General features: G+C 32.5%; 1 pseudogene; it reads left to right on the top strand.

The window, feature by feature from the left end:
- Positions 1-392: 392 nt before the first annotated feature.
- On the top strand, positions 393-27,403 carry LOC100781116 (uncharacterized; annotated as a pseudogene).
- The last annotated feature ends 210 nt before the right edge of the window (positions 27,404-27,613 follow it).

The raw sequence follows: 27,613 nt of genomic DNA, 5'->3' as shown, positions 1-27,613 counted from the left end.
CCTATTGTTGATTCCAGTTTTTCCAAGGCTAAACCAGAAGATTCTTTGGACCCACAATTCAAACCGCCACAAGCTTCACAACTAGTTTTTGTCTTCACTATTTTATTCTTGTTTGGTTGCTCAAATTAAATGTATTGTTCTAATTTTTTAACATTGCTATTTTTCTTTGTAGGGGAAAACACACCCAACTCAATTTTTTTTGCTTTTGATGTCCACCCCAACCCAATTATGTGTGTTTAAGCTGTATTAGCAGTGTGATTTGTTATATTTTGTGAAAACTGGGAATTTCATTCTGTAATTGTCTGTTTGTGTACTGGGCTGGCTTTATTGTAGAAGCAAAGGAGACACTCTTGTTTTGTAACTGCCTTTTCTCTCACTCTGGTGTCTTATAGATGAAAATGTTTGTTTCTACCATTTTTCTTTGTTTTCAAAATTAATACACTAATTTCAATTGAACCTTTCTCTTTTATATTGGGATATGATTGATGTTTAATAGCTTTGTCACAGCTTAGAGGGCAATGCTAGTGCACTCACAAATTTTGAGGTCCTTGATTTCTTACGAGCTAAAGGAGCTTCAAAGGATCCAACAAGAGTTATTTCCAAAGTAGCGCAGTCTGAATACAAGGTTAGATTTGATTTTTCTAATAAATGGGAATATTTGTAAGTTTTATTGGTAGATGAATGTTCTGTATATCTAGCAGGTTTATGATTATTTGGTTGACATTGCTGCCTCTGTTCAAACAAGAGAGAGCATCAATGAGTTCTTGACAAGTGTTAAATAGTATGACCTGGCAAAAGCTGAGGCTCTGAACATTGGGCCAGCTGCTGATTTTGAACTATACCTAGTAAGTATCCATATTTTGATTTTCCAATTTATGTTACACCTAAGCATTTAGTTAGATGTTTTTCGCTCTGCAATTTTTTAGCTATGACCACATTGTCAACAAATTATTTAAACAAATACATATGATCTGTATGTCTATCAAATTGATATAATGTATCAAATTTTAAAATTCAAAATTCAAATTTAAATTGAGATAGACTAAATTTAAACAATAGGGAGAAATAAAAAACTTAAAAATAAATTAGTGTGACATACTTGAGATAGGAGAAGTTATGTAGCTTATCATGAAAGAGAGTGAGTAGTTCCTAATATTCTCTTGTTCAAGAGTGAATACTTTTATAAGGGTGAATTTATGCATCAAAATATAAAATGTTGGTCCCGAGTAAAATTTTAAAGTGAAGCTTCATCATCTTTGCATTCCAACATTGAAACGGTTGGGATGGCCCATGCATTCCAGCTTTAATAGATGTACATGTGTGATATTATAAAGTTGGAAAGCCTACCCTACCCCTCTAAATCTACCCCAAAGTAACTTTTTGATAAAAAATATTTATTTTTTATTTTAATATTATTTGTTAATTAATAGTATTACAAATAGTTGCATTGTTTCATTGAACTTCATTTACATCATGGAGGAGGATAAATCAATGCATATATAAATTTAACCTACACTTCTTTTTAAGTTGTCAATTCATTAAAAATCCCTTTTTATATAGCTTTTAAATATTTATTATTTCCTATTAAAAATATCTATTATTAAAATTAAAAAATTAATATTTATCATAATTTATGATTTAATAATAATAATAAAATATACTCCTAGTATATATACATATTATTTTCTATTACTTTTTAATGCAAAGCTATATAAAAAGGCATAGATATTGTATTAGTTGGTACTTAGTATTTATATTGCTGTCTCACCTGACCAAATTTTATATATTGTTCACCAAACAAGTAAAGTAAATTATATCTTCCCCTGCTATTGTTGGTTTGTATTCAATGTTCTGTTTGTTCCAGCATATCACAAGTAAAGTAAATTATATTGCTTAAAGGTTTTTGTGGCAAGTCACTTGCTTTCTTTCCCTCAAGGTGAGTTTCTTTTTGTTCCAGCATATCACAATCCTCAGCATTTTGGCAACTATTTGTTCCAAGTGCATATCTGGGGTGCATTCTTCAAGGCAACGAGATGACATGAGTTTAAATATAATTATCGGTGCTGCTCTCAGTTCTCTTTGCGGAATATTCTTTTCATCTATTTAGAACAGAGAATCAGTGATCAGTCCCAATAGTAATATAAGGTTAATGTAAGTTGAGACTGCTTTAGGTACAAAGGGAAAATGTGAGGTCAGAGACAATAGAATAGGAGTTCATAAAAAGCCAACACGTACAGCTAAATTTCACTAAACGGAAAGTGTAGTGTCCAAAATGAATGGGTTAGACTAATTTAAACTTAAATCTTCATATCACTTTTGAAGGTAATCTTAGAGCTTAAGAAGTTAGAGTTGAATATCCATTACGTAACTAGGATTGCCAATTGCAACTAAATTTCACCGAGGTAATAACATTGTAAGTTCCTAAGAGCAAAATTATAATCTAAGCATGTTTGGTTAGGTTGTCAAGTGGTTGAAAAGTCTCATTTAGGTGGTCTTTTTGGCCTTGGTTAACAAGAAAATCGAGTGTTAGGTACAAAAATTGGAAAGCTCCACTACACATAATAATTTATTGGAATATTTGTTTCTGCACTAATGGTTAGTTTGCTTATTTTGACCGTGTGGCTCTGTCCATTTATGAACTTTGAGACTTATATCTTATGATATATTTTGTCTATTTGATGCAATGAACTATCAGGTGCAAGGGTCAACAGTCCTTGCAGGCACAGAGTAAAAGATCCATTTTCAAATAGAGTACCGTGTGATGCATCAATGGAGTAATGTGTTTATGTGCTTGTGACGGTAAGGCTTACATGCGAGGCCATGTAAATACCTTTAATGATAACTATGAGAAGAGTGTGACTGGTAGTAGAGTTATTATGGTGTTCATTAGCTAGGATTTTCTCTGTTTCTCGTGTATAGTTGTGCTTTCTAATGTAATAAAAGATATGCTTCTGGCATGAGATTCTCTAATATTGATTCTATGCAAAGTGTGTCTGTATATCATGATTGGTAAACTTCCAGCTAGTAATAATTTAAGGAAAAATAGTACTTGGGCACTCATGTTATAGCAAGGCAAGGTTGAGGAGGGCAGATTCCAATGCCAAGGTGCATCTCTAGTTACCAAACAGATCGTAGCCTTTCTAGTTAGGCTCTCAAATTGGCACCCTAGAATTGTCTTCTTATTAGAGGTGTTCATGTTAAACATATTTACCTATAGTTGAAGATGATAGGTACATATTAAAGACATTTACCTACAGTTTGGAGATGTAAGTAAAAGTTAATGACTTTTACCTACACACTATACATAGTAGTTAAAACCTATAGTGACAGACACTTAGTCGTCATTATACGTCTCCTCAAAGTTGACGGAAGAAACGTCCGTAGGACAAAGTCTATTATACATTTACCTACAGATTTTTTTATTTATAGTGACAGTTTTTGTCCATAGGTATAGGTCATTTTTCTTGTAGTAAGGCAAAATAACAAATAACAAATGTGAAACCAAGACATTAATGTACCCAAGGCATTAAAAATTACAAGATCATGTCATATTTTCTTTTTAGGCTGAACATTCATGTAATTTTGCTAGTATAAGAAATAAGTAAAACATATTAACAAATTCTAAAGATTTGGTTTATAAGAATAATTTGTTCAATAGTATATTGATTCTCTATTCAAGATCCATTAACCCCTCAATAAATTGCCTTGATTCATTTTCCCATTTCCATCTCCATAGTCTTCCTCTGAAGCCTCCATCTCTTGGGTCAACAATGTCTTGAGAAGGATTTCCAAATTGAACAGTTTTCAAAGGAGAAAATTCAGGTGCAAACATCAGCATCATTACCATTTGTATTTGCTTTTGATACATGAGGTCCATGATGATAGAGTAGCTTTAGACTGCTTTTTGCCAAGTAATATTGTGTGCAATTTTTTTAAGTAATTTTGGGTATGCATTAATTTTTCAATGTAATAGCTTTGATGCATTCCAAATTGCATAGCCACTCTCTATGTGGTAGGTACTTTTTTATAATACATTGTTGCAAACAAGCATCGAAATACTCATGCATATAACAACCAAAACTATTTTCATTTATCCAAATTACTCTCACATGGAAACCGAGTTTCCTTTTTTGGATTAAAAGACCTAAACTTACCAACAAATTGAACATGATTAAGGGTGCCAAGGAAAATTGCCCCTAGTAGAGTCCTGGGAAAATCTCACACCGTCAATTTTCAATTGATTAAGCTTGTTCCACCTAAATAGCATAGGTTCTTCATTGGTAATCAGCCTAGGCTATGGTTGCTAAGACACCCAAGTTTGGACCAAGTAGTAAATGGGTGACCAAAGAGTTAACTACAATTCCAATTCTTCATTACCAGTCAACTAAACTATTGTTTTCTTCGATAGACCAAAATCATTTTATATGTTGGATAAAACTGTTGGTCACAAGTTGATTCTCTCCAGCAAGATGAACTACAATAAGGAAAACAAACTTTCTCACCAAGCCACTAGGAGAGAAGCCAATCATTGCCAAGCAAGTTGCAAGGGATGTTTCATGCTCAATTTCACTCCCACTATTGACAAAAATCCATCCATGCTAATGTTTATATAAACCCCACTCTTTTTACTCCTTGGAGATTGTTGTTGTCCTATTCTATGTATCAATTTCTTCTCCACCTTCATCATTTCCTAGCTTTGGAATGGGGTAAAGACAGGATCACCAACAGTTGCAAAACCCTCAACACCATCACATCCTCCAAGGTGACATTTTTCTCACCCTAGGAACACAAAAAGGTATTTGTCTAAGGACACAACTTCTCAACAACCCAAAACACATGTTTTCAACCCAAGTGCTTCATAGTAAAAAATGAAAACATGTGTTTTGGGGTTGTTGAGAAGTGGTGTCCTGAGACAAATACTTTTTTGTTACCCTAAGGTGAGAAAAAAAACACCTTGGAGGATGTGATGGTGTCGGAGAATTGTCCAATAGTTCATGATCCCATCTTCACCTCATTTCAAAGTTAGGAAATGATAAAAGTGGAGAAGAAATTGATTCATACAATATGAAAACAAACTACAAGGAATAAAAAGGATGGGGTTTATACATTAGCAAGGGTGGATATTCGTCGATAGTGGAATGAAATGGAGCATGAAACATTCCTTGCAACTTGGTTGGCAGAGATTGATTTCTCTCCCAATGGCTTGGTGAGCAAGTTTTTTTCCTTGATGTAGATAATCGGCTTTGTGACCAATATTTTAAGCCAACATATAAAATGATTTAGGTCTATTGAAGAAAACAATAGTTAGTATGGCTGATGATAAGAGGTAATTCTTTGGTCACCCTTTCACTACTTGGTTCATATTTGGTTATGGGAGAGATTCTCAAATTTGCAACCACACCCTAGGTTGATCAACCATGAAAAACCTATGCTATGTAGGTGGCACCGGCTAAATCCCTAGAAAATTGAGTGTAGGAGATTTGCCCTGGACTCAGCTAGGGACTACTTTCCTTAGCACGCTTATGTTCAATATGTTGGATAAATAAAAATAGTTTTTTTTTTGCTATATGCATGAGAGTTTCAATGCTAGTTGTCACACAAATGTATTACACAAAAGTACCTATCACATAAAGAGTGGCTATGCAATTTAGAATGCATCAAGAAGTTTTAGATTGTGTGGCTACATTCTTTGAAACCAAAGGCATTGCATGGAAAAATTACTACATACCCATACCTAACAATATATGTAGATATTGGATGGAATATAGTGTACAAAGAATCTGGTGACTCCTATTATTTTTTTTGTTTTGTAGTATTTTTCTTCATTTAGATTGGTTTTATTAATAGATCATCTCATCCCTTTTAGTGAAGATATTTAACCTTTTAATGATATACATCCCTTAAACCTTGGTGAAGACTCACATCTCATGACCCTTAGTCAAGAGTCACTTCTCATGGCTTTCCATGAAAAGTCACTTCTCATGCCTCTTTATGATGAGTTGCATCTATTCATACATACACTTTATATGAATAGACACATATTTTCATGAAAGGATACAACCTTTCATTAATTTTTGACATCTTTCATAGATTATACACATTATATGAATAGTCCCCTTTTTTTTGGACTCAAATTAAGAAAATCTAACTAATTTCACCCCTATTTATTGATGTCATTCCTAAAATAATCTTCATTTAATTGCAATTCAATTTTTATGGAGTCATTTTTATTCAAGGTATTAGGTTTGAATGGAGGACATTTTAAGAATAGGTATTAGGTTTGAATGGAGGACATTTTAAGAATAACCTTACTTTCTACTTGAGATTAGTAAAATTAAATGATTTCAACTAACTTTCTTAATCTATGGGAAGTAATTATTTTTGCTTATATATGAGAGCAGAGAGAGTATAAATCTTTGACGTGTATATATATATATATATATATACACATACATACATACATACATATTAATCTATGAATGTTTAACACTGTAGATTTGTCAACAAAGACGTACTTTACTAGTTAATAGACTTAATTGTACATTTGATGTCTTTACTTTATCGGTTTTCTTAGGAATGTTCATAAACTGATTTTATCAAATAACTTTATGAATAAATCAAACAAAAAACTGAAAATCAAATAAACCAAAAGTCGAAAAAATTAAAATTTACTAAACCCATTTGTTTTGGATAAAATCAGATTTTGGATTTCATTTTAAAATTCAATCTAATCCAACCCAAACCAAATTTATACATAAATATATTTATCTGATTAAAAATTTATATTAAAACTCAAGTTTACATTTTTTTTCTTCTATAGAGTATTTATAAAACTATTGCATAACTTAAACTTATCATATAACAAAATTTTATAAACTTTACCAGTATAAAAAGTCATGTATGTCTAGTTTTGGATAAGGTATGACTCAAAATCCAAAGTAAATCATATAGAGAGAAATATTCAGTTTACCAAAGGATGTTCATACAAGACAAAAAACAAAAATCATTACACACTCTCGTATTTCCATTAGTTTTCTCGGCAAATCAATGATTTAAATTATAAGTGACCCCAACTTTTAAAGCTTATGAAGCCTATTTTGCAATGTTATCCCCCAAATTTCAATAGCATCTCTACTACAATACCAGTTATGAAAATAATGCACGAATTCTAAAATGCAACACTAAGCAGAAGGGTCAATTTGTAAGTTCATATAGCAATTCAATTCTAATCGAAAATATAACGTATTTTATATATATTCATATTCCCCAAGAGTATACTTTTAAAATATAATTTTATTTTCATCAAACGGTATGTGTGCACAAACTTTCAACACCAAATAATATAAAAATGACTCTAAGAGCCCATACTCATGGAGGATAACCTCCCAAACCAAAATTGACATTAAAGAAAATAGAAACCCTCAATACCTTCAGAGATTTGAAGTCATCCAGAGTTTAAGAAAATGCAGAACAAAATGGATTGATGAAAAACCCTTGTCTGCTAGAGCTCCCTCCTTGAATTTGATGTCCAAGGGACAAGATTTGAGTTGTAAAGGTGAGAACTTGACGTAGGATGACCATGAAGTTAGAGAGAGAATACAAGGCAAGAGATAAAAGCTCTCTTATCTCTCCTAAAACTCTAAAAGTGGCTGCGCATGAATGAGGACCAAGGGAGAGTGTTTACATTTCTTGTATTGTAACCCTACATCGTGGAGTTTTGGGCCGGGTCCCATTGGTCCATTAGGTTTTTGGGTCCAAATTTGTTTCATTAGGATAATTAATATATTAAAACTCAAGTTTACATTTTTTTCTTCTATAGAGTATTTATAAAACTATTGCATAACTTAAACTTATCATATAACAAAATTTTATAAACTTTACCAGTATAAAAAGTCATGTATGTCTAGTTTTGGATAAGGTATGACTCAAAATCCAAAGTAAATCATATAGAGAGAAATATTCAGTTTACCAAAGGATGTTCATACAAGACAAAAAACAAAAATCATTACACACTCTCGTATTTCCATTAGTTTTCTCGGAAAATCAATGATTTAAATTATAAGTGACCCCAACTTTTAAAGCTTATGAAGCCTATTTTGCAATGTTATCCCCCAAATTTCAGTAGCATCTCTACTACAATACCAGTTATGAAAATAATGCACGAATTCTAAAATGCAACACTAAGCAGAAGGGTCAATTTGTAAGTTCATATAGCAATTCAATTCTAATCGAAATATAACGTATTTTATATATATTCATATTCCCCAAGAGTATACTTTTAAAAAATAATTTTATTTTCATCAAACGGTATGTGTGCACAAACTTTCAACACCAAATAATATAAAAATGACTCTAAGAGCCCATACTCATGGAGGATAACCTCCCAAACCAAAATTGACATTAAAGAAAATAGAAACCCTCAATACCTTCAGAGATTTGAAGTCATCCAGAGTTTAAGAAAATGCAGAACAAAATGGATTGATGAAAAACCCTTGTCTGCTAGAGCTCCCTCCTTGAATTTGATGTCCAAGGGACAAGATTTGAGCTGTAAAGGTGAGAACTTGACGTAGGATGACCATGAAGTTAGAGAGAGAATACAAGGCAAGAGATAAAAGCTCTCTTATCTCTCCTAAAACTCTAAAAGTGGCTGCGCATGAATGAGGACCAAGGAGAGTGTTTACATTTCTTGTATTGTAACCCTACATCTTGGAGTTTTGGGCCGAGCCCATTGGCCCATTAGGTTTTTGGGTCCAAATTTGTTTCATTAGGATTAATTAAAGTTTCATTATTCATCTTGCAAGAGACTTTAATCTTCTATCTTTCATTATATTCTACTCCTCCCTATTTCATTATAATTGTCATGTAAGAGAAAAAAAATTCAAAATAATTGTCATTTTAGCTTTTTAATGTAATATTAATCAACTTTTTTTACTTATATTCTTAAAATATTAATGGTAGAAAAAAAAATCAATAAATGAATTAATGATGATGTCTAGTTTCCTGATATATTAAAAAAATTATTCTAGATTCCTATCGTTAGTTAAGTGATAACATATCTATTAGAAATTTTAAAATATAATTTCATGGGATTTGTGAAATCACCAATCTTTATTTAAAACCTAAATTACAATTTCTAATAGTTAAAACTCACCTAAATCCATTAAAGATGAGTTTTTTGAATCCTAGAACCTTGCCATGTCTCACCTCAATGCTTTTAGAAAAAAGATCAAATATATTAATAATTGGATGGGCAATAGACAGAAGAAGTGCCATAGCACCAAGCCTTAGTGAGTTCATACAAATGCAAAAGTAAAATAAATCCACAAAGTTACTCACCCATGGTACACCTTCATGAATCCGCCTCCCTTCCTAATATCCTGTATGCACCACCGAAGACATAGACCCACCTCTATGCTTAACACAATGTTGACCTCTCGTTCCCACTATCCTCGAAATCAGAAGTACAAATTTAATCTTTTAAGGCTAAATTAACGTTAATTGTTTTTCCATGTAGACACACTAACCATCTTTCATCACAAGGATCCTGAAAATAAAATACCTGTTTAGCTTATTTTGAGACGGAGGAGTAATCCATTATTAGTTAGCTTTAATTAAGACAATTAAGGTTAATTAAATTCTAGTTAACTAATTAATAATTAGAAACATTAATTATATTAGGTCTTTGTCTATTTAAATTATTTATATTAGGCCTACACTAATTAATTAGTTAATTTGGTGTTCAAAAACTCTAATTTCTAAGGTTTTGACTAAACTTGTTTCTTTTTACAAAATTGTCATAAATTGGTCAACTTACAACTCCTTACTTTGACTTTGGTTGACTGTTTTTGACATTTTGTGGGCTAAGCCTAAATCAAATCACTCTTAAAACCTTTACTTCAATTTCTAATTTATGAAAACTACTACCAAATCGACTCATCATCCAAAATTAAATAGTACATAGTATAGGAAGATCTTTTATCTATACCAAATAAAAAATTAATTCTGATGGAATTCCGAATTTCTTTACCTTCAATTTTTTATCTTTGAAACCATTACTTAAAACTAAAAAAGATAACATTGATTTGGCCAACTTTTTTTACCCTTCACATGCGCACACACACAAAAAAAATATTGTCCCTTTTATTGAATTTGTACCTATATAGCTAGCTCAATCCTGTAGCTTCCTCCTTGAGAAGGTAGGTTGGATTCATGTTACTTTTTTATGAAACCCAACCCTAAACAACTTGGTCACAAACAAATTGATTTAGATTTAGTGAATTGGTTCTGAACATCTAAATTTCTTTACAATTAAGTACTTAATCTCAATAAGTACTTAATCTCAATAAGTCAACAATGACATTCAAAGAAATCGAAATACGTTATGGAGGGGATGTCCTATAGTCAATGTGTGGAGGGCAATAGAAAGAATTGGAAACCTTAATCTGATGCTAAGTGTAGAGAGTGAGAGAGAGAATGGGAACTTAGTAACTCATGAAAGACTTTGAAGTCTGAACAAGTTAGTGAATGTGTTATCACTAATATTTGAACTTTTAAATATAAAAAATATGTAAACATATAAACAACAATAGTAATTTTAAAGACACGTCACATCAATGGGTCTATGGGTTTGGTTCATGGGTTTAAAAATTAACACCCGTGAGCCAACCCATACTTGAATGAGTTTGAACAAGTTGGAGTTGACCTCTAGGCAAGTTGGAGACATCATTTCTTCTTGTCCCCAATTTGTTGGAAAAATATTCTGAATTTTACAACTTACCACATATCCATAGAAAGATAAATCATAAAATCTTGATACATATAAAGCAAGCCTCTTATAAAATTAATATATTAAAACAAATCCCTAGGTCATAACACATCAACCATCCAATTTCAATTCCATATAAAATCATGACTTTCTAATCACGGTCTATTCTCACATCATTCAAATGGTTGGACTGGCCACAAAAAACATTAAGAGTAAAAAAGTACACAATAAAATAGGATTGAACTTATCAGTTGATGATGTTTTTCGGTCGACAATGGTCAAGGCTATTTTTGGTCGATGCCAATGCCATTTTATGGCTGACATATGCTAGGTTTTTTGGTCGACATCAAGCTAGGATTTTTGCCAAAGTCATTTTATGGATATTTTTTTTGTTCAAATAGGCTAGGTTTTCGGTCAACGTTAGTCATTGTTATTTTTAGGCTGACATCGACAAAGTTTGTTTTCTGTTTATGGCAGCTGAGGGTTTGTTCAACTGACGTAGGCCAAGCTTTTTCTCATCAACATTAGTAGGTGCTACTTTTTAACCGATGTCAAGCAAAAAAATATCACCTGCCTATGTCGTCCAAAAAAGTCCAAGCCGACGTTTGCCAAAAAATTGCCCCAACTGACATCCGATCAAAAATAGTCTCGATTGATGTCGATAAAAAAAATTAATTGAAAATGACTTTTGAATCGTTCAAAAGCAAGTAAAACTTGGAAATTTCGCAGCATGGGATTAACTTAGGTCGAACTCATAAATATGATCATATCATCTATGTACATCACTATAAATAGAAATGGGGAAATTTTTTTGAATAGTTTGTATGCAACTATAAAGGAATGCGAAAACACACAAAAACGGGAATGAAGAAAAAAAATAGAGCAACAATACAAGTGAAGTTTAATAGCATCAATCCGATTTACCAAGTGACAAGATTGGCCTCCTAGAAGCCTTCTGACCATTAAAAGGTCCCTTTCTTCTTGGGAGTCAATTTCTTCACTAGATTCTTCCCCTTTTGCTTCTTCACTTTCACTAGAGGAAGGTGAAGTAGCAACCTCATCTTGTCTACTATAAATGTCTTGACCCTTCATAATCATGGTTTTCTTTAGTTGCCAAACGGTCATGTAAAAGTTTCCACGAAAAAGCCAAGACTTTATTCGGAGAGCTGCTCTTCCAAACAGACTTAAACATAGTTTCATTTTAACCAACATTTATGAGATTCACACTAGTTCTAATATGATAGGCTGAGGCTACAAAAAATACTTGACCATGAGAAAGCACACTTTTCTCTGTCTAATTGAACTAGCAACAACCTTTGCCTCAACTGTTCTAATAGTGCATCTTCCAAAAGAAAAGGCCAACATTTTGTAAATATATATGTATACCATGTTATGAAAAATAAAAAAATCCTTTTCCTCATGACCATATCATATCCAAAATGAGCATTTTGATGTTAAATTTTTATGTGATAAAAAATTATACATTTAAAATAGTGGGAATTAAATTATAGAAAAAAGTGATGAATCGATGAACATGGATTTCAATTTTTCCGAATATTTATTGGAGTAAATCGGCTTATAAATATACCTAGAAAAATTCAGATAGTAAAGAAATCACAATTGAGACCATTAATTAGTAAAGTATATGTATATGGTTAAAAGATCTTCAGTGTTAATCATTGAATTACTAGTATGTGGCACACTCTTTTTCCTAGGATTCTATAATTGCTCTATCCTTTGCCATGTCAAGGTGAAAGCTACAAATTTTAGCCAAATAGGTACAAATTCAACAAAAGAGACATCACTTTATATTTTTTGCCTAAAGGATAATAAATATAATAATTAAGAAAAATCTCCTACTTTAATTTTTTTGAGTTTAAGGTAAACGTTTGGAAGGAAAAAAAAGGAAAGGAAATGTAATTTGCGATATAATAAGAAATAAATTTTTTAATTTGGTAGAAGAATAAAAAATCTTCTTATACTGTGTTCTTTACTTTTGGAAGATGAGTCAACTTGGTAGCATGTTATACTTAAAGTATATTTGTCTTTTTTAATAAATACAGTTTTCCGATAAGACCCTAAACACAACCATAGGTTCCAAATAATGGCCTAAATTTGGTTAAAAATTACTGATCCATGTTTGAAACAATGTAATACATACTCAAACAAACACTTATCTGTAGTGTCTCACCCGAATTTCAATATAAGTAATAAATATTTAGTGAGAAAAGTGTTGCACACATTTCCTTATACCTACAAACATGAATTAGTGTAGGTAAACTTTAAAAATACTTTATTACCTACCATTGTTTAATGTAGGTTAAATTCAAAGACTTATAATTGCAGTTTTTAGTATAGGTAAATATTGGAAAAATATAAAAAAAATTGCCTATAACTATGTAGTGTAGGTAAAACCTTATAAAAACTTATACCTACAACTAAATTGTAGGTAAAATAAAAAAGATTTTTGCTTACAAATGGATGAATAGTGTAGATAAATTAATGAAACTTTAAGATACTACTACTATTTAATTTGAATTTGGTGTTTACTCTTATTTAAATTGCCATTGCCGGCTTCTGCGCCCTCCACTCCGCCTTCTGCTACACCAAGTTTGTAGTCGACATGCCCGTCGCCGGCGGCGACTTCAACTACCTGCACGTCACCTTTGGTGCATGCTTTCCAATGCCATTGTCGCTAGAGATCGGAATCTCCTCCGCCAAATAGCGCCTCACAGTGCTGTCTCTTCCCAAAGGCTTCAACGAAATAGACTTCGTCGTTGTCGCCGTCATTTTGCTCATCACTCTTGTCATCGCTACAGGTGCTTTCCACAGTTCTTACAATGAAGCTTCATTCTCTATCTTGAGACTCTTGTGTTATTAATTACAGTATAAACCTTAGGGTTTTCTCATTCCTATCTTCTACAAATTCTCCTACAAGGCTAGAAATTTTTCTGAGCAAATATACCAGATTTTGATTTTGATTCTTTTAGCATGCAACTCTATATTAATGTTGCTGCATTGTAATGATCACATCTGCAACTTACTGTAATACGACGCAGCTTAGGCATTTGAATGCTTTTTGAATCACTGTATTTGGCATATTTGGTTTTGCCGTTAGCCAATTCAATGCGTGGATATATATCGCACACCTACACAAACACACCTACACCGGAGATATATATCAGTTATGGCTTTGTGTTCAGTTTTTCTCAATCTTCATCTTCTGCTTTTTGTTTGTTTGACCATAGAAGCGTTAGGTGTGGCAAAGCCTTCAGTAGCTAGTTACCTTAGCCAGGAGATACTGGCAGAGCAAGAAGTTGATAGAGTGCATGGATTACCTGCGCAGCCTCCGGTGAAGTTCAAGAATATGGTGGTTATATCACTGTCAATGAAACTCAAGGAAGAGCACTGTTCTATTGGTTTTTTGAGGCCACTCACAAACCAGAACAAAAACCCGTTCTTTTATGGCTCAATGGAGGTACTTTTTTTGTACTAGCCCAACTCTTCATGTATATATTTATATTGCAATCGTTTTTATTTAGGGTTCACTCTCGTGACTAATACATGATAACTTAACGAAAGGTAAGGGTAATTTCTAGTGAATTTATCTTTTAAATCTTATAGGCTGGTTTAATCTTTATCTTTTGATTTTAACATGTATTAAAAGGAATAGAGAGAGATGAATTTCGTGATAATTTATGGAATTGAATGAAAGATAGTAGTTATTTCACAAGCTCCCTTCCTTCTTCCTCCCTCTCCCCCCCAAGCTCCTTTCCTCCTTCGCCTCCGCCTCCGCCGCTCCCTTTCCTTTCCTCTCCTTTCCCTTCAAACGAGTGTTTCTTCATGTCGGACTCAACCAACAAGTTGTGATTGGTGCGTTGCCCAAAGTGTCAAAATCTTCTTCTCGAACTCGCTGATTACTCTGTCTATCAATGTGGTGGCTGTGGTGCCGTTCTTCGAGGTACCCTCTTTTCTTCTCTTGATCTTGTTGCATTGTTTTAGTTTCTAATTTTAGTTTCCATTTGCTTTTAATTTGCAGCGAAGCATAAAGGTTATGTGAGTGGTAGCTTGTCGGATGAGGGGAAGGTTGGACTTGGAGCAGATTCTGGTAAATTAGAAAGTTCTTAGGAGAAAGGCTTAGTTGATCGCAGTAACGCTTCAGATGTTGATGCTAAAGTAGATAACATGGCGGGGTGTTTCAGAACCAACCAGAGGATACTGGTGAGAAAGGGGTAATTGACGATGATGTTGATGTCGGCAGGAATAAAGATGAACTGGGTAAAACAATAGGAAGAGAACAGGAGAAACCTCCCAAGTCTCAAATTGGTTGTGAGAATGGGTCCAAATTCTCTAATTGGCCGAATGAGAGAGAAGTGAGATGGAAGGGTTTTGGAGAAAGCCACGAGCTGATCTGGAAAATGTGAGATTTTCCACTTCGAATTCAAAGTATCCTGACGAGGGATCTTCAAATGGCTATTCTAGTAATTATATGGAATCTTTGGTATTATCACATTTTATGGCTATTCCAGCTGAAGCATTATATTCTGAAACATGGTGCGAATGTCATGTAAGATGTCTCAAGGTTGTCATGAGATCCAATGTAGGATTGGAAGGGGGGAAGAAACACAAATGGTGGAATTGTAAGGTTCATGTACCTTTTTTTGTTTTCTAAGAATGAACAGATTAATTCAGCTTATGGCCTTTTATTTTTCATTCAAAACCTTTATTAATCTATGAAGCTTAATAGTCTTCTAGTAAAGAAATCACTGGTAGCAGTAAAATTATTAATCAGCTATATATCACGGGTGATATTAAATAAACTGCCTAATTATAAATTATTTCATGCATTGGGCTGATAAGAGCTTGTCGTTATTATCTCTATACTCAAAACATAGTATCAAGGATACTTTAACAGTTGTTACAGGAAATGTACGTGGTACCATTTCATCATACTATTTAGCATTAAAGGTATGCTTTCCCTTTATCTATATCTTTATGCACACTATACAAGCTTACAACTAGTTTGTTTAGAATAATATAATAATTTTGATTATATATATAATCAAATTGTAGCTTTTACAATAAAATTATTTAATAAGTAGTTATTAAATAACGTAGTAAAAATTAAAGTAGTTTATTTGGTATTGTCTAAATGTTAAGACACCAAATTTCAACTTTCACATGTTCCTATTTTCGGTACCTACACTATGGTATTATTTATTTATTTATTATGTTATTGACATGGAGTATTGATTAATTTTGTTGCTAATTAATTATGATTGAAAAATTTAACTGATTATTTTAATGTGTTTCTTTTTTCTTTCACTTATGTTTTTTATCCTCAAAATTTAAATTAAAATTTTTATTAAAGATAATTAAATATATACACCTATTGGTCACATGCTACTTCACTTATAAAATACATGATACATACTAGTCTTTCAAATATAGAGAAATGGAATGTCTCTATTTTTACATTTGTAGGATAGTGTGTTTAAATATTTATAATATAAAAATTATAACATAATATTATATTTACGTTAGATGCTAATTCAACTTTGTTATTTAGATTATACTTTGCTGCCAAAATATCTGAAAGTCATTACTCAACTATTTTAAATGGGAATTGATGGAGAAAATAATTATAATGTTTGTTTTCAAGGTATCTAATATCTGATTAACTGAGCATGTTACTAATTTTAAGAAATAAGGCCACGGTAATACCATTTTGTTTTAGTTCTCATAGAGCCAAAAAAAGAGGAATATTGTCAAACTCTATCCTCTTCAGTATCATTGATGTTAAAGGCCACGTTAGCATTTTTTTTTCCTGCATTCTAGTTCCATAAGTTGGCAATAAAGGTTGTAATTTGCTTATGCCATGTCGGTGTAGCATATGAAGATGTTATCCCACCTTATGGTACCTAGAGTTAGTTCCTAAAGTTGCATCTTTTAACCTATTTTTCTTTAAAGAAAACTTTAATGTTGGAATCAATCAATATAGTTATAATTTCTGCAGGCCGAGGTAACCATCACGAAGCTTAATGAGGAGAGGCGCAGGAACACTCAAGAAAAAGATTTACTGCTGCGGTAGGAGGAACTAGACAATTTGTTGTTCAGGTACTTCATTTTCTATCTCTCTCTGCTGTGTGTTTTTTCTCTCTGCAGAATTTCTCAAATTTCTCCATTGGGTGTTCATTCATGGCTTTTGGAAGATGCAATAAGCAATAAATATTTACTTATCTGATTGAGTTTTTTTACATGGTTGTATAACCCAACCCAATGGCATAGTGTGCAAACAGATTTTTCTTTTTTTTTTTTTGAAAGTAAAAAAATGTTACAATGTGAAAAATGTTGGCTACACTTTTTATGCATAAAAAATTAAAAAAAATGTATCAAAATTTTTATAATAACTCATAAGCTCCACTTAATCAACCAAATTATATCCATTTGATAGTGACGCTTTCTGCATTCTGTTTCTAACATTCTTTCATTAAAAAAAAATTATTTGAAGTCTTCTTGTAAGGCTGTAAAATAGAAGTGGAAAAAAAATCACACATTGCGTTTACCTCTGGGCATAACCTGCATGACATCACACAATGTTGTCAGTGCGCGTGCTTGTTGCGAGCTGATTTTACTAGGGACACGAAACATATTCTCTTCTATCTCATGATCATGATGCAAAAGCATTAGCATCAAGCACCATGCACCCCATGGAAAGTGTCTTTTCTCTCTTTGTAGCCGCTAGAACTGATTTTATCCAATTTCTGGTGTAGTCTTTTGGCTCCAATTACATATGCCTATGGGCATATGATTCCATATCACCAAAGTATATATATGCATATGCACACATTATTCCATTTTAATTATATTATAAAACATTAAATATATAGTTCTGAGGCTTTTTTTTTTTGCATATGTAGTCATTTGAGCTTCTTGGATGGTATATCTACAATATGCTTCTTACATTCAACCTAATATTATTTCTTTCAAGCTATCTAAGTGAAATAAATGTTATCTCTCTTCAATCTTTTTAGGATAGTTTTGGACGATTGCATGACAGGGGGAAGGAAGCCTGAAAACAAAATAGAACTTTGACTAAGCTTTTCCCAAATAAAATTACAATTCACATGCCACAGGTATATATAGGGGAATATTTGTAGGGTATTTTCCTCTCCTTATACTGTATTCATAGTATATTTCCTTGTATAAGATTAGGCTATTCTTAATATATATCCTGGTATAGGATGAGGCTCTACTAGCATCCTGGAAGCAGCAACTGGATCGAGAAGTTGAGACTCAAAATTAAAGGAAATTTACATCACTTGCACATAGTGAGTGCCTTGTGTTTGCTTGTTAATTTAATTTGTTGGCATAATTGAAAGGCATGTTTATTGCAACATCTGCATATTTTCATGCAAAAACAGAGTTGGAGGCTATAGTACTTTCCTTAATATGTTATTTCATTGTGGTACTAAGTAATTCACAGTATGATTTATATATGAATGGATGGGATACCAATTAAACAATCAATGCAACTTATGCTTTACTATGGAAGTTTGTTTGCTTTGCATGTATGTCCTTTAGATCACCACTTTTTAAGGTTTGGAAGATGGTGTTATTGTATCAATTGTGCAAGGACGTTTGGTTTGGGTGGCTCTGTGAATTTTATTTTTTCTAAACTTTACCTTTGTCTATATTATCTCTCATCCATCTTTGATAACAATCTCATTCTAAGTTTTAATTCAAGGTTGAAATTTTGCTTTAAATTTTCATTTTTAATTTATATTTAAGATAATGAGAAGTGAGTTAGTATCCCTTCTGGTCTTTATTTGATTATGTAATTTTTTGCAAATCTATATAGGAGAATTTAGACCGTTGATTTATTTGGTCTGTTTGTGAATCCTCCAATAAATTTAGACCGTTGTAGTATGTTTTAGAAACTAAGGCGGTTGTAAAAATAGCCGTCTTAGTTTCTAAGACATACTACGACGATTCTTTTAAAAACGTCTTAGAATTCGCATGTAGAACCGCCTTTGTATTAATTAGATTCTAAGACAGTTGTTGGATAACCGTCTTAGAAAATGTTACTTTCTACGACTGTTCAAAAACCGTCGTTGTAAATACATTGTGATATTACCACACTGGCATCTAAGACGGTTTAAAACCGCCGTAAAAGATCTTAAATAACCGACTTAAAAGGCCATTATTGTAATAGTGTCTGTCCAAACAAGAGAGAGCATCAATGAGTTCTTGACAAGTGTTAAACAGCATGGCCTGACAAAAGCTGAAGTTCTGAACATATTAAACATTGGGCCAGCTGCTGATTTTGAACTATACCTAGTAAGTATCAAAATTTTGATTTTCCAATTTATGTTACACCTAAGCATTTAGTTAGAAGTTTCTAGCTCTGTAATTTTTTAGCTGTGACTACATTGTCAACAAATTATTTAAATAAATACATACGATCTGTATGTATATCAAATTGATATAATGTATCAAATTTTAAAATTCAAAATTCAAATTTAAATTGAGATAGACTAAATTTAAACAATAGGGAGAAAAAAAAACTTAAAAATAAATTAGTGTGACATACTTGATATAGGAGAAGTTATGTAGCTTATCATGAAAAAGAGTGAGTAGTTCCTAATATTCTCTTGTTCAAGAGTGAATACTTTTATAAGGGTGAATTTATGCATCAAAATATAACATGTTGGTCCCGAGTAAAATTTTAAGGTGAAGCTTCATCATCTTTGCATTCCAACATTGAAACGGTTGGGCTGGCCCATGCATTCCAGCTTTAATAGATGTACATATGTGATATTATAAAGTTGGAAAGCCTACACTACCCCTCTAAATCAACCCCAAAGTAACTTTTTAATAAAAATATTTATTTTTTATTTTAATATTATTTGTTAATTAATAGTATTACAAATAGTTACATTGTTTCATTGAACTTGATTTACATCATGGAGGAGGATAAAAGCAATGCATATATAAATTTAACCTACACTTCTTTTTAAGTTGTCAATTAATTAAAAATCCCTTTTAATATAGCTTTTAAAATATTTATTATTTCCTATTAAAAATATCTATTATTAAAATTAAAAAATTAAAAAATTAAAAATATCTATAGTTAATAATAATAAAATATACTCCCAGTATATATACAAATTATTTTCTATTACTTTTTTAATGCAAAGCTATATAAAAAGGCATAGATATTGTATTAGTTGGTACTTAGTATTTATATTGTTGTCTCACTTGACCAAATTTTATATATTGTTCACCAAACAAATAAAGTAAATTATATCTTCCCCCGCTATTGTTGGTTTGTATTCAATGTTCTGTTTCTTCCAGCAAAGTAAATACTTAGTATTTATACTGTTTGTATTCAAAGTAAATTATATTGCTTAAAGGTTCTTTTGGCAAGTCACTTGCTTCTTTCGCTCAAGGTGAGTTTCTTTTTGTTCCAGCATATCACAATCCTCGACATTTTGGCAATTATTTGTTCCCGGTGATCTCAAATTGGATCATTTCCTCCCCCCCTTCAAGATGATAATAATTCATAATATGAGGATTTTTAGATTGACGTTGTCTATGTTATGTTTCTTTTTGTTCCCCATGAATGTAAGTATTCCCTCACTATTGACATTGTTATTCTGTAAATTGTACAGGATGTTTCTACTCTACAGCAGTTGGAGGATTAAGATGCTATGAGAATCCAAAGAATAAGATTACTACAGTACCTGCTAAGGAAGAGGAAATCTGGGGTGCATTGTTCAAGGTAACAAGATGACATGAGTTTAAATATAATTACCGGTGCTGCTCTCAGTTCTCTTTGCAAAATATTATTTTCATCTGTTTAGAACAGAGAATCAGTGATCAGTCCCAACAGTAATATAAGGTTAATGTTAGTTGAGACTGCATTAGGTACAAAGGAAATATGTGAGGTCAGAGACAATAGAATAGGAGTTCATAAAAAGCCCACACATACAACGAAAATTTCACTAAATGGAAAGTGTAGTGTCCAAAATGAATGGGTTAGACTAATTTAAACTTAAATCTTCATATCACTTTTGAAGGTAATCTTAGAGCTTAAGAAGTTAGAGTTGAACTAGGATTGTCAGTTGCAACTAAATTTCACCGAGGTAATAACATTGTAAGTTCCTAAGAGCAAAATTATAATCTAAGCAAGTTCGGTTAGGCTCTCAAGTGGTTGACAAGTCTCGTTTAGGTGGCCTTTTTGGCCTTGGTTAACAAGAAAATCGAGTGTTAGGTACAAAAATTGGAAAGCTCCACTACACATAAAAGTGGTATTATTTATTTCAATATTTGTTTCTGCATTCATGGTCAGTTTGCTTATTTTGGCCGTGTGGCTCTCTCCATTTATGAACTTTGAGACTTATATATTATGATATATTTTGTCTATTTGATGCGATGAACTATCAGGTGGAAGGGTCAGTAGTCCTTGCAGGCACAGAGTAAAAGATCCATTTTCAAAAAGAGTACCGTGTGATGCATTATTGGAGTAATGTGTTTATGTGCTTGCGAGGCCATGTAAATACCTTTAATGATAACTATGAGAAGAGTGCGTCTGGTAGTAGAGTTTACTATGGTGTTCATTAGCTAGGATTTTCTCTATTTCTCTTGTACAGTTGTGGTTTCTAATGTAATAAAAGATATGCTTCTGGCTTGAGATTCTCTAATATTGATTCTATGCAAAGTGTGTTCGTATATGATGATTGGTAAGCTTCCAGCTAATAATAATTTAAGGAAAAATAATACTTGGACACTCATGTTATAGCAAGGCAAGGTTGAGAAGGGCAGATTCCAATGCCAAGGTGTATCCCTAGTTACCAAACAGGTCATAGCCTTTCTAGTTAGGCTCTTAAATTGGCACCCAAAAATTGTCTTCTTATTAGAGGTGTTCATGTTAAACATATTTACCTACAGTTGAAGATGATAGGTACATATTAAAGACATTTACCTACAGTTAGGAGATGTAAGTAGAAGTTAATGACTTTTACCTACACACTATACATAGTAGGTAAAACCTATAGTGATAGACAATTAGTCATCATTATATTCCTCCTCAATGTTGACAGAAGAAACGTCCGTAGGACAAAGTCTATTATACATTTACCTACGGATTTTTTTATTTATAGTGACAGTTTTTGTCCGTAGGTATAGGTCATTTTTCTTGTAGTAAGGCAAAATAACAAAGGTGAAACCAAGGCATTAATGTACCCATGGAATTAAAAATTACAAGATCATGTCATATTTTCTTTTAAGGCTGAACATTCATACATGTAATTTTGCTTGTATAAGAAATAAGTAAAACATATTAACAAATGCTAAAGATTTGGTTTATAAAAATAATTTGTTCAATAGTGACCAAATTTTGCTATCTTTATAATTTCTTAGTCACTGTCTCCAATCTATTGATTCTCTATTCAAGATCCATTAATCCCTCAATATATTGTCATGATTCATTTTTCCCATTTCTGTAACATCCCAATTTTTCATAAACTAGATTAAAAAGAATTGTTATTTATAAATAAATAGAATTTTAAAAATAATGATGAGATTTTATAAATAAATAAATAAGGAGATATAATTATTAATTAAAATAATAATTTGAGAGAAAATAAAAAGGGTATTTTATTTATTTGTTTCATGGAGAATAAAATAAAGTTTGTTTTTATAAAATAATAAATAATAAATAAATAAATAGAGTAAATAATAGGTCGAAAATGCCCCTAGCTATAATAAAGAAATTGCTATGAAATTGATATGTTTTTGTGTTGAGTGTGAACCCCTTAGAAAAATTAAGCTCTTTTTATTAACATAAATTATATTTTAAATAATATTATTCAATGACTTATTTTATATAAATTATTATCTTGTTCTAATTTTTCTACAACGATGATCAACATGTTATGTTTATATAATTATTGTAATACTAGAATAATAAATTAAAGAAAATTGTAAGGTTAATGTCTAGTGGTAATTTCTTTTGACGTAATATTAAATTAATTATTATAGAAATCCTTTGATAAAAAAACAATGTAGTTTAATTTACTATATACATATACATATATATGTTTTGTATCATGCAAATATTATTATTGTGTGATGTGTATGAGTTATAAGGTGTAATAAGTTATTATAATGATATTATGATATTATAGTGAAAATTGAGTAGTACAAAGTTGAATGTGTCAATTTGCGAGATACATGTAAAAATAAGATGATTGATGTGATGTTATGAGATGTTAAATTGTGGACATGATATTTGATTGTGAATAAGTGTGTGTTTGACACTTGATGTGACAATAATTATATTGTGAGCTAAGAATTATACAATAACCCAACCAGTGTTATCTTGAGAAAAGCGTTGACGCACAGTGTTTAAGAGAAAATGTAGGTTTCCTAGTTAGGAACCAGTGTTAAATTGTAGCGCAATCGTGTTAAACATGTTTGAAACATGAGTGTGAGGTCGTGATATTGTATAATTCATGAGCAGTGTTTATAAATGAAATATGTGATGAATTATGGAATAATATGTTGCCTTGAGATTATAATATTGTTATTGAGATTGAGTAAAAGTGTAAAGTAGAACATGTGCTGAATTGTGAGATATGTGAAAACATGTGATTGTGGATTGTGACATTATGAGATGTGAAATTGTGAATGAGTTTTGGTTTTGAATAAGTGTGTGATTAACTCTTGATGTGACATTATTCGTGTTGTAAGCTATGAATTGTACAATAATCCGACCAGTGTTATCTTGAGAAAAGTGTAAATGCGCAGTGTTAAAGAGAAAGTGTAGGTTTCCTATTTAGGAACTAGTGTTAAAGAGAAAGTGTAGGTTCCTATTTAGGAACCAGTGTTAAATTGTAGCGCAATATGTTGTGCGTGCTTAAGACACGAGTGTGAGGTTGTGGGTATTGTATAATTCACTAGCAGTGTCTGTGTGCTAAAATGATTTTAGCGGTTGGACCTGAATCAGGAGGGAGAGGCCCTGATAGACTCTTCGGAGTGTAGGCCTTGGGGGTCATCAGGTTTGAGTGCTTCTTTAAGCCTATGCTGATCCCATATGGTTGGAGCATTCTCGCAAAACATCGTGACCCTGACTGGTCTCCCTATGATCTTACTTAGTGAGAGTGACCTGACAAACCCATTGTGTGGTGTGTCTTGTTATGTACTCCTAAGCGCCGCAGGGTGGTTTTTCACTGACATGGTACCACATTGCATGTAGACTTGAGTCTTAGCATAATTGTCTCATGCGCTTGCTAATTGTTTATTATGAAATTGAGGTGTTATTATGTCTTGATTAGAACGTGTGATTCTTGTGTAAGGTGATTGATGGATGAAAAGTGAATTTTGAATGACAAAGTGATGAAATAATGTGAGATATGCAAAGTAAATTGTATTTGGCTACTATATGTTGTTTTGTTTCTCTCTAGTAGTTAGAAATGTGATAACTCACTCCCGGTTTGTTGTTTGTGTTTGGATCTTGTGATGATCTTGAACCTTGTGTTCGGGGGAGCAGATGGCTAGGTGAAGTGCTTAAAGGAACCTTGTGCGGAAGGACGTTGGGACACAATGCTTTGATAGGATGTGACAGTGGGACATAAGTTTTATATTAATTGCATAATGTTAGTCTATTTTATTTTATCTCACTGATTTAACAAAATATTTTTGTAAATTTTGACGGTCTTGTTTCGAGCTGAATATATTTTTAATAAGTTTTAATTGATAATAGTGAAGTGAATGTGAACCTTTTACCCGTGTGAATTTGGTTACCGATATTTTTTTATATATTTTATTTATTTATATGTCGGGGTAGAGGGTGTCACAATTTCCATCTCAATAGTCTTCCTCCAAAGCCTCCATCTCTTGGGTCAACAATGTCTTGAGAAGGATTTCCAAATTGAACAGTTTTCAAAGGAGAAAATTCAGGTGCAACATCAGCATCATTACCATTTGTATTTGCTTTTGATACATGAGGTCCATGATGATAGAGTAGCTTTAGACTGCTTTTTTGCCAAGTAATATTGTTTGCGATTTTTTAAAGTAATTTTAAAAACCTATGCTATGTGGGTGGCACAAGCTTAATCCCATGAAAATTGAGGGTAGGAGATTTGCCCTGGATTCAGCTAGGGACTACTTTCCTTAGCACCCTTATGTTCAATATGTTGGATAAATAAAAATAGTTTTTTTGTTTTGCTATATGCATGAGAGTTTCAATGCTAGTTGTCACACAAATGTATTACGCAAATGGATAAATAAAAGATTTTTACTTACAAATGGATGGATAGTGTAGATAAATTAATGAAATTTTAAGATACTATTAGTATTTAATTTGAATTTAGTGTTTACTCATATTTTAATTGCCATTGTCGGCTTCTACACCCTCCTCTTCGCCTTCTGATACACTGAGTTTGTCGTCGACATGCCCGACACCGGCGACGCCTTCAGCTACCTCCGCGTCACCTTTGGTCCGTGCTTTCTAATGACACCGTCGCCAGAGGCTTGACGACGTACCTAGACCCCACAATCGGAATCTCCTCCACCAAATGGCGCCTCACGGTGCCATCTCTTCCCAAAGGCTTCAACGAAATAGACTTCGTCGCTATTGCCGTCATTTTGCTCATCACTCTCGTCATCCGCTACAAGTACTTTCCACAGTTCTTACAATGAAGCTTCATTCTCTATCTTGAGACTCTTGTGTTATTAATTACAGTATAAACCTTAGGGTTTTCTCATTCCTATCTTCTACAAATTCTCCTACAAGGCTAGAAATATTTTTGAGCAAATATACCAGATTTTGATTTTGATTCTTTTAGCATGCACCTCTATATTAATGCGGCTGCATTGTAATGATCACATCTGCAACTTACTGAAATGCGGTGCAGCTTAGGCATTTGAATGCTTTTTGAATCACTGTATTTGGTGTATTTGGTTTGGCCGTTAGCATATCCAATGCATGGATATATATTGCACACCTACACAAACACACCTACACCGGAGATATATATCAGTTATGGCTTTGTGTTCAGTTTTTCTCAATCTTCATCTTCTGCTTTTTGTTTGTATGACCATAGAAGCGTTAGGTGTGGCAAAGCCTTCAGTAGCTAGTTACCTTAGCCAGGAGATACTGGCAGAGCAAGAAGCTGATAGAGTGCATGGATTACCTGCGCAGCCTCCGGTGAAGTTCAACAATATGGTGGTTATATCACTGCCAATGAAACTCAAGGAACAACACTGTTCTATTGGTTTTTCGAGGCCACTCACAAACCAGAACAAAAACTCATTCTCTTATGGCTCAATGGAGGTACTTTTTTTTAATAACCCAGCTCTTCATGTATATACTTATATTGCAATCGTTTTTATTTAGTGTTCACTCTCATGACTAATACATGATAACTTAATGAAAGGTAAGGGTAATTTCTAGTGAATTTAGCTTTTAAATCTTATAGGCTGGTTTAGTCTTTATCTTTTGATTTTAACATGTGTTAAAAGGAATAGAGAGAGATGAATTTCATGATAATTTATGGAAATGAATGGAAGATAGTAGTTATTTCACACTTAAATTATAGGGATGCTGATTGTAATCAAGCATTTAATTTTTCTTGATGTCAAGAATCACAAACCAGAAGGTCAGGAAGTGAGTGCAGCAGGAGTAAACATTGATAATCACATGAATGAAGGCAGTGGCTGGATTACCTCAGCCTAACAATGCAAAGCCTATTGCTGATTCCAGTTTTTCCAAGGCTAAACCAGAAGATTCTTTGGACCCACAATTCAAACCGCCAGAAGCTTCACAACTTGTTTCTGTCTTCACTATTTTATTCTTGTTTGGTTGCTCAAATTAAATGTATTGTTCTAATTTTTTAACATTGCTATTTTTCTTTGTAGGGGAAAACACACCCAACTCAATTTTTTTTGCTTTTGATGTCCACCCCAACCCAATTATGTGTGTTTAAGTTGTATTAACAGTGTCATTTGTTATATTTTGTGAAAACTGGGAATTTCATTCTGTGATTGTCTGTTTGTGTACTGGGCTGGCTTTATTGCAGAAGCAAAGTAGACACTCTCTTGTTTTGTAATTTCCTTTTCTCTCACTCTGGTGTCTTAAAGATGAAAATGTATGTTTCTACCAGTTTTGTTTGTTTTCAAAATTAATACACTAATTTCAATTGAACTTTCTCTTTTATATTGGGATATGATTGATGTTTAATAGCTTTGTCACAGCTTAGAGGGCAATGCTGGTGCACTCACAAATTTTGAGGTCCTTGATTTCTTACGAGCTAAAGGAGCTTCAAAGGATCCAACAAGTTATTGACAAAGTAGCGCAGTCTGAATACAAGGTTAGATTTGATTTTTCTAATAAATGGGAATATTTGTAAGTTTTATTGGTAGATGAATGTTCTGTATATCTAGCAGGTTTATGATTATTTGGTTGACACTGCTGCCTCTGTTCAAACAAGAGAGAGCATCAATGAGTTCTTGACAAGTGTTAAATAGTACGACCTGGCAAAAGCTGAGGTTCTGAACATATCAAACATTGGGCCAGCTGCTGATTTTGAACTATACCCAGTAATTATCAATATTTTGATTTTCCAACTTTAATAGATGTACATGTGTGATATTGTAGAGTTGGAAAGCCTACACTACCCCTCTAAATCTACCCCAAAGTAACTTTTTAATAAAAATATTTATTTTTTATTTTAATATTATTTCTTAATTAATAGTATTACAAATTGTTGCATTGATTCATTGAACTTGACTTACATCATGGAGGAGGATAAAAGCAATGCATATATAAACTTAACCTACACT

The sequence above is a fragment of the Glycine max genome, unplaced genomic scaffold (genome assembly GCF_000004515.6).
Source record: "Glycine max cultivar Williams 82 unplaced genomic scaffold, Glycine_max_v4.0 scaffold_22, whole genome shotgun sequence".
Taxonomy (NCBI): Eukaryota; Viridiplantae; Streptophyta; class Magnoliopsida; order Fabales; family Fabaceae; genus Glycine; species Glycine max.
This window is presented reverse-complemented; position numbering and strand designations above follow the sequence as displayed.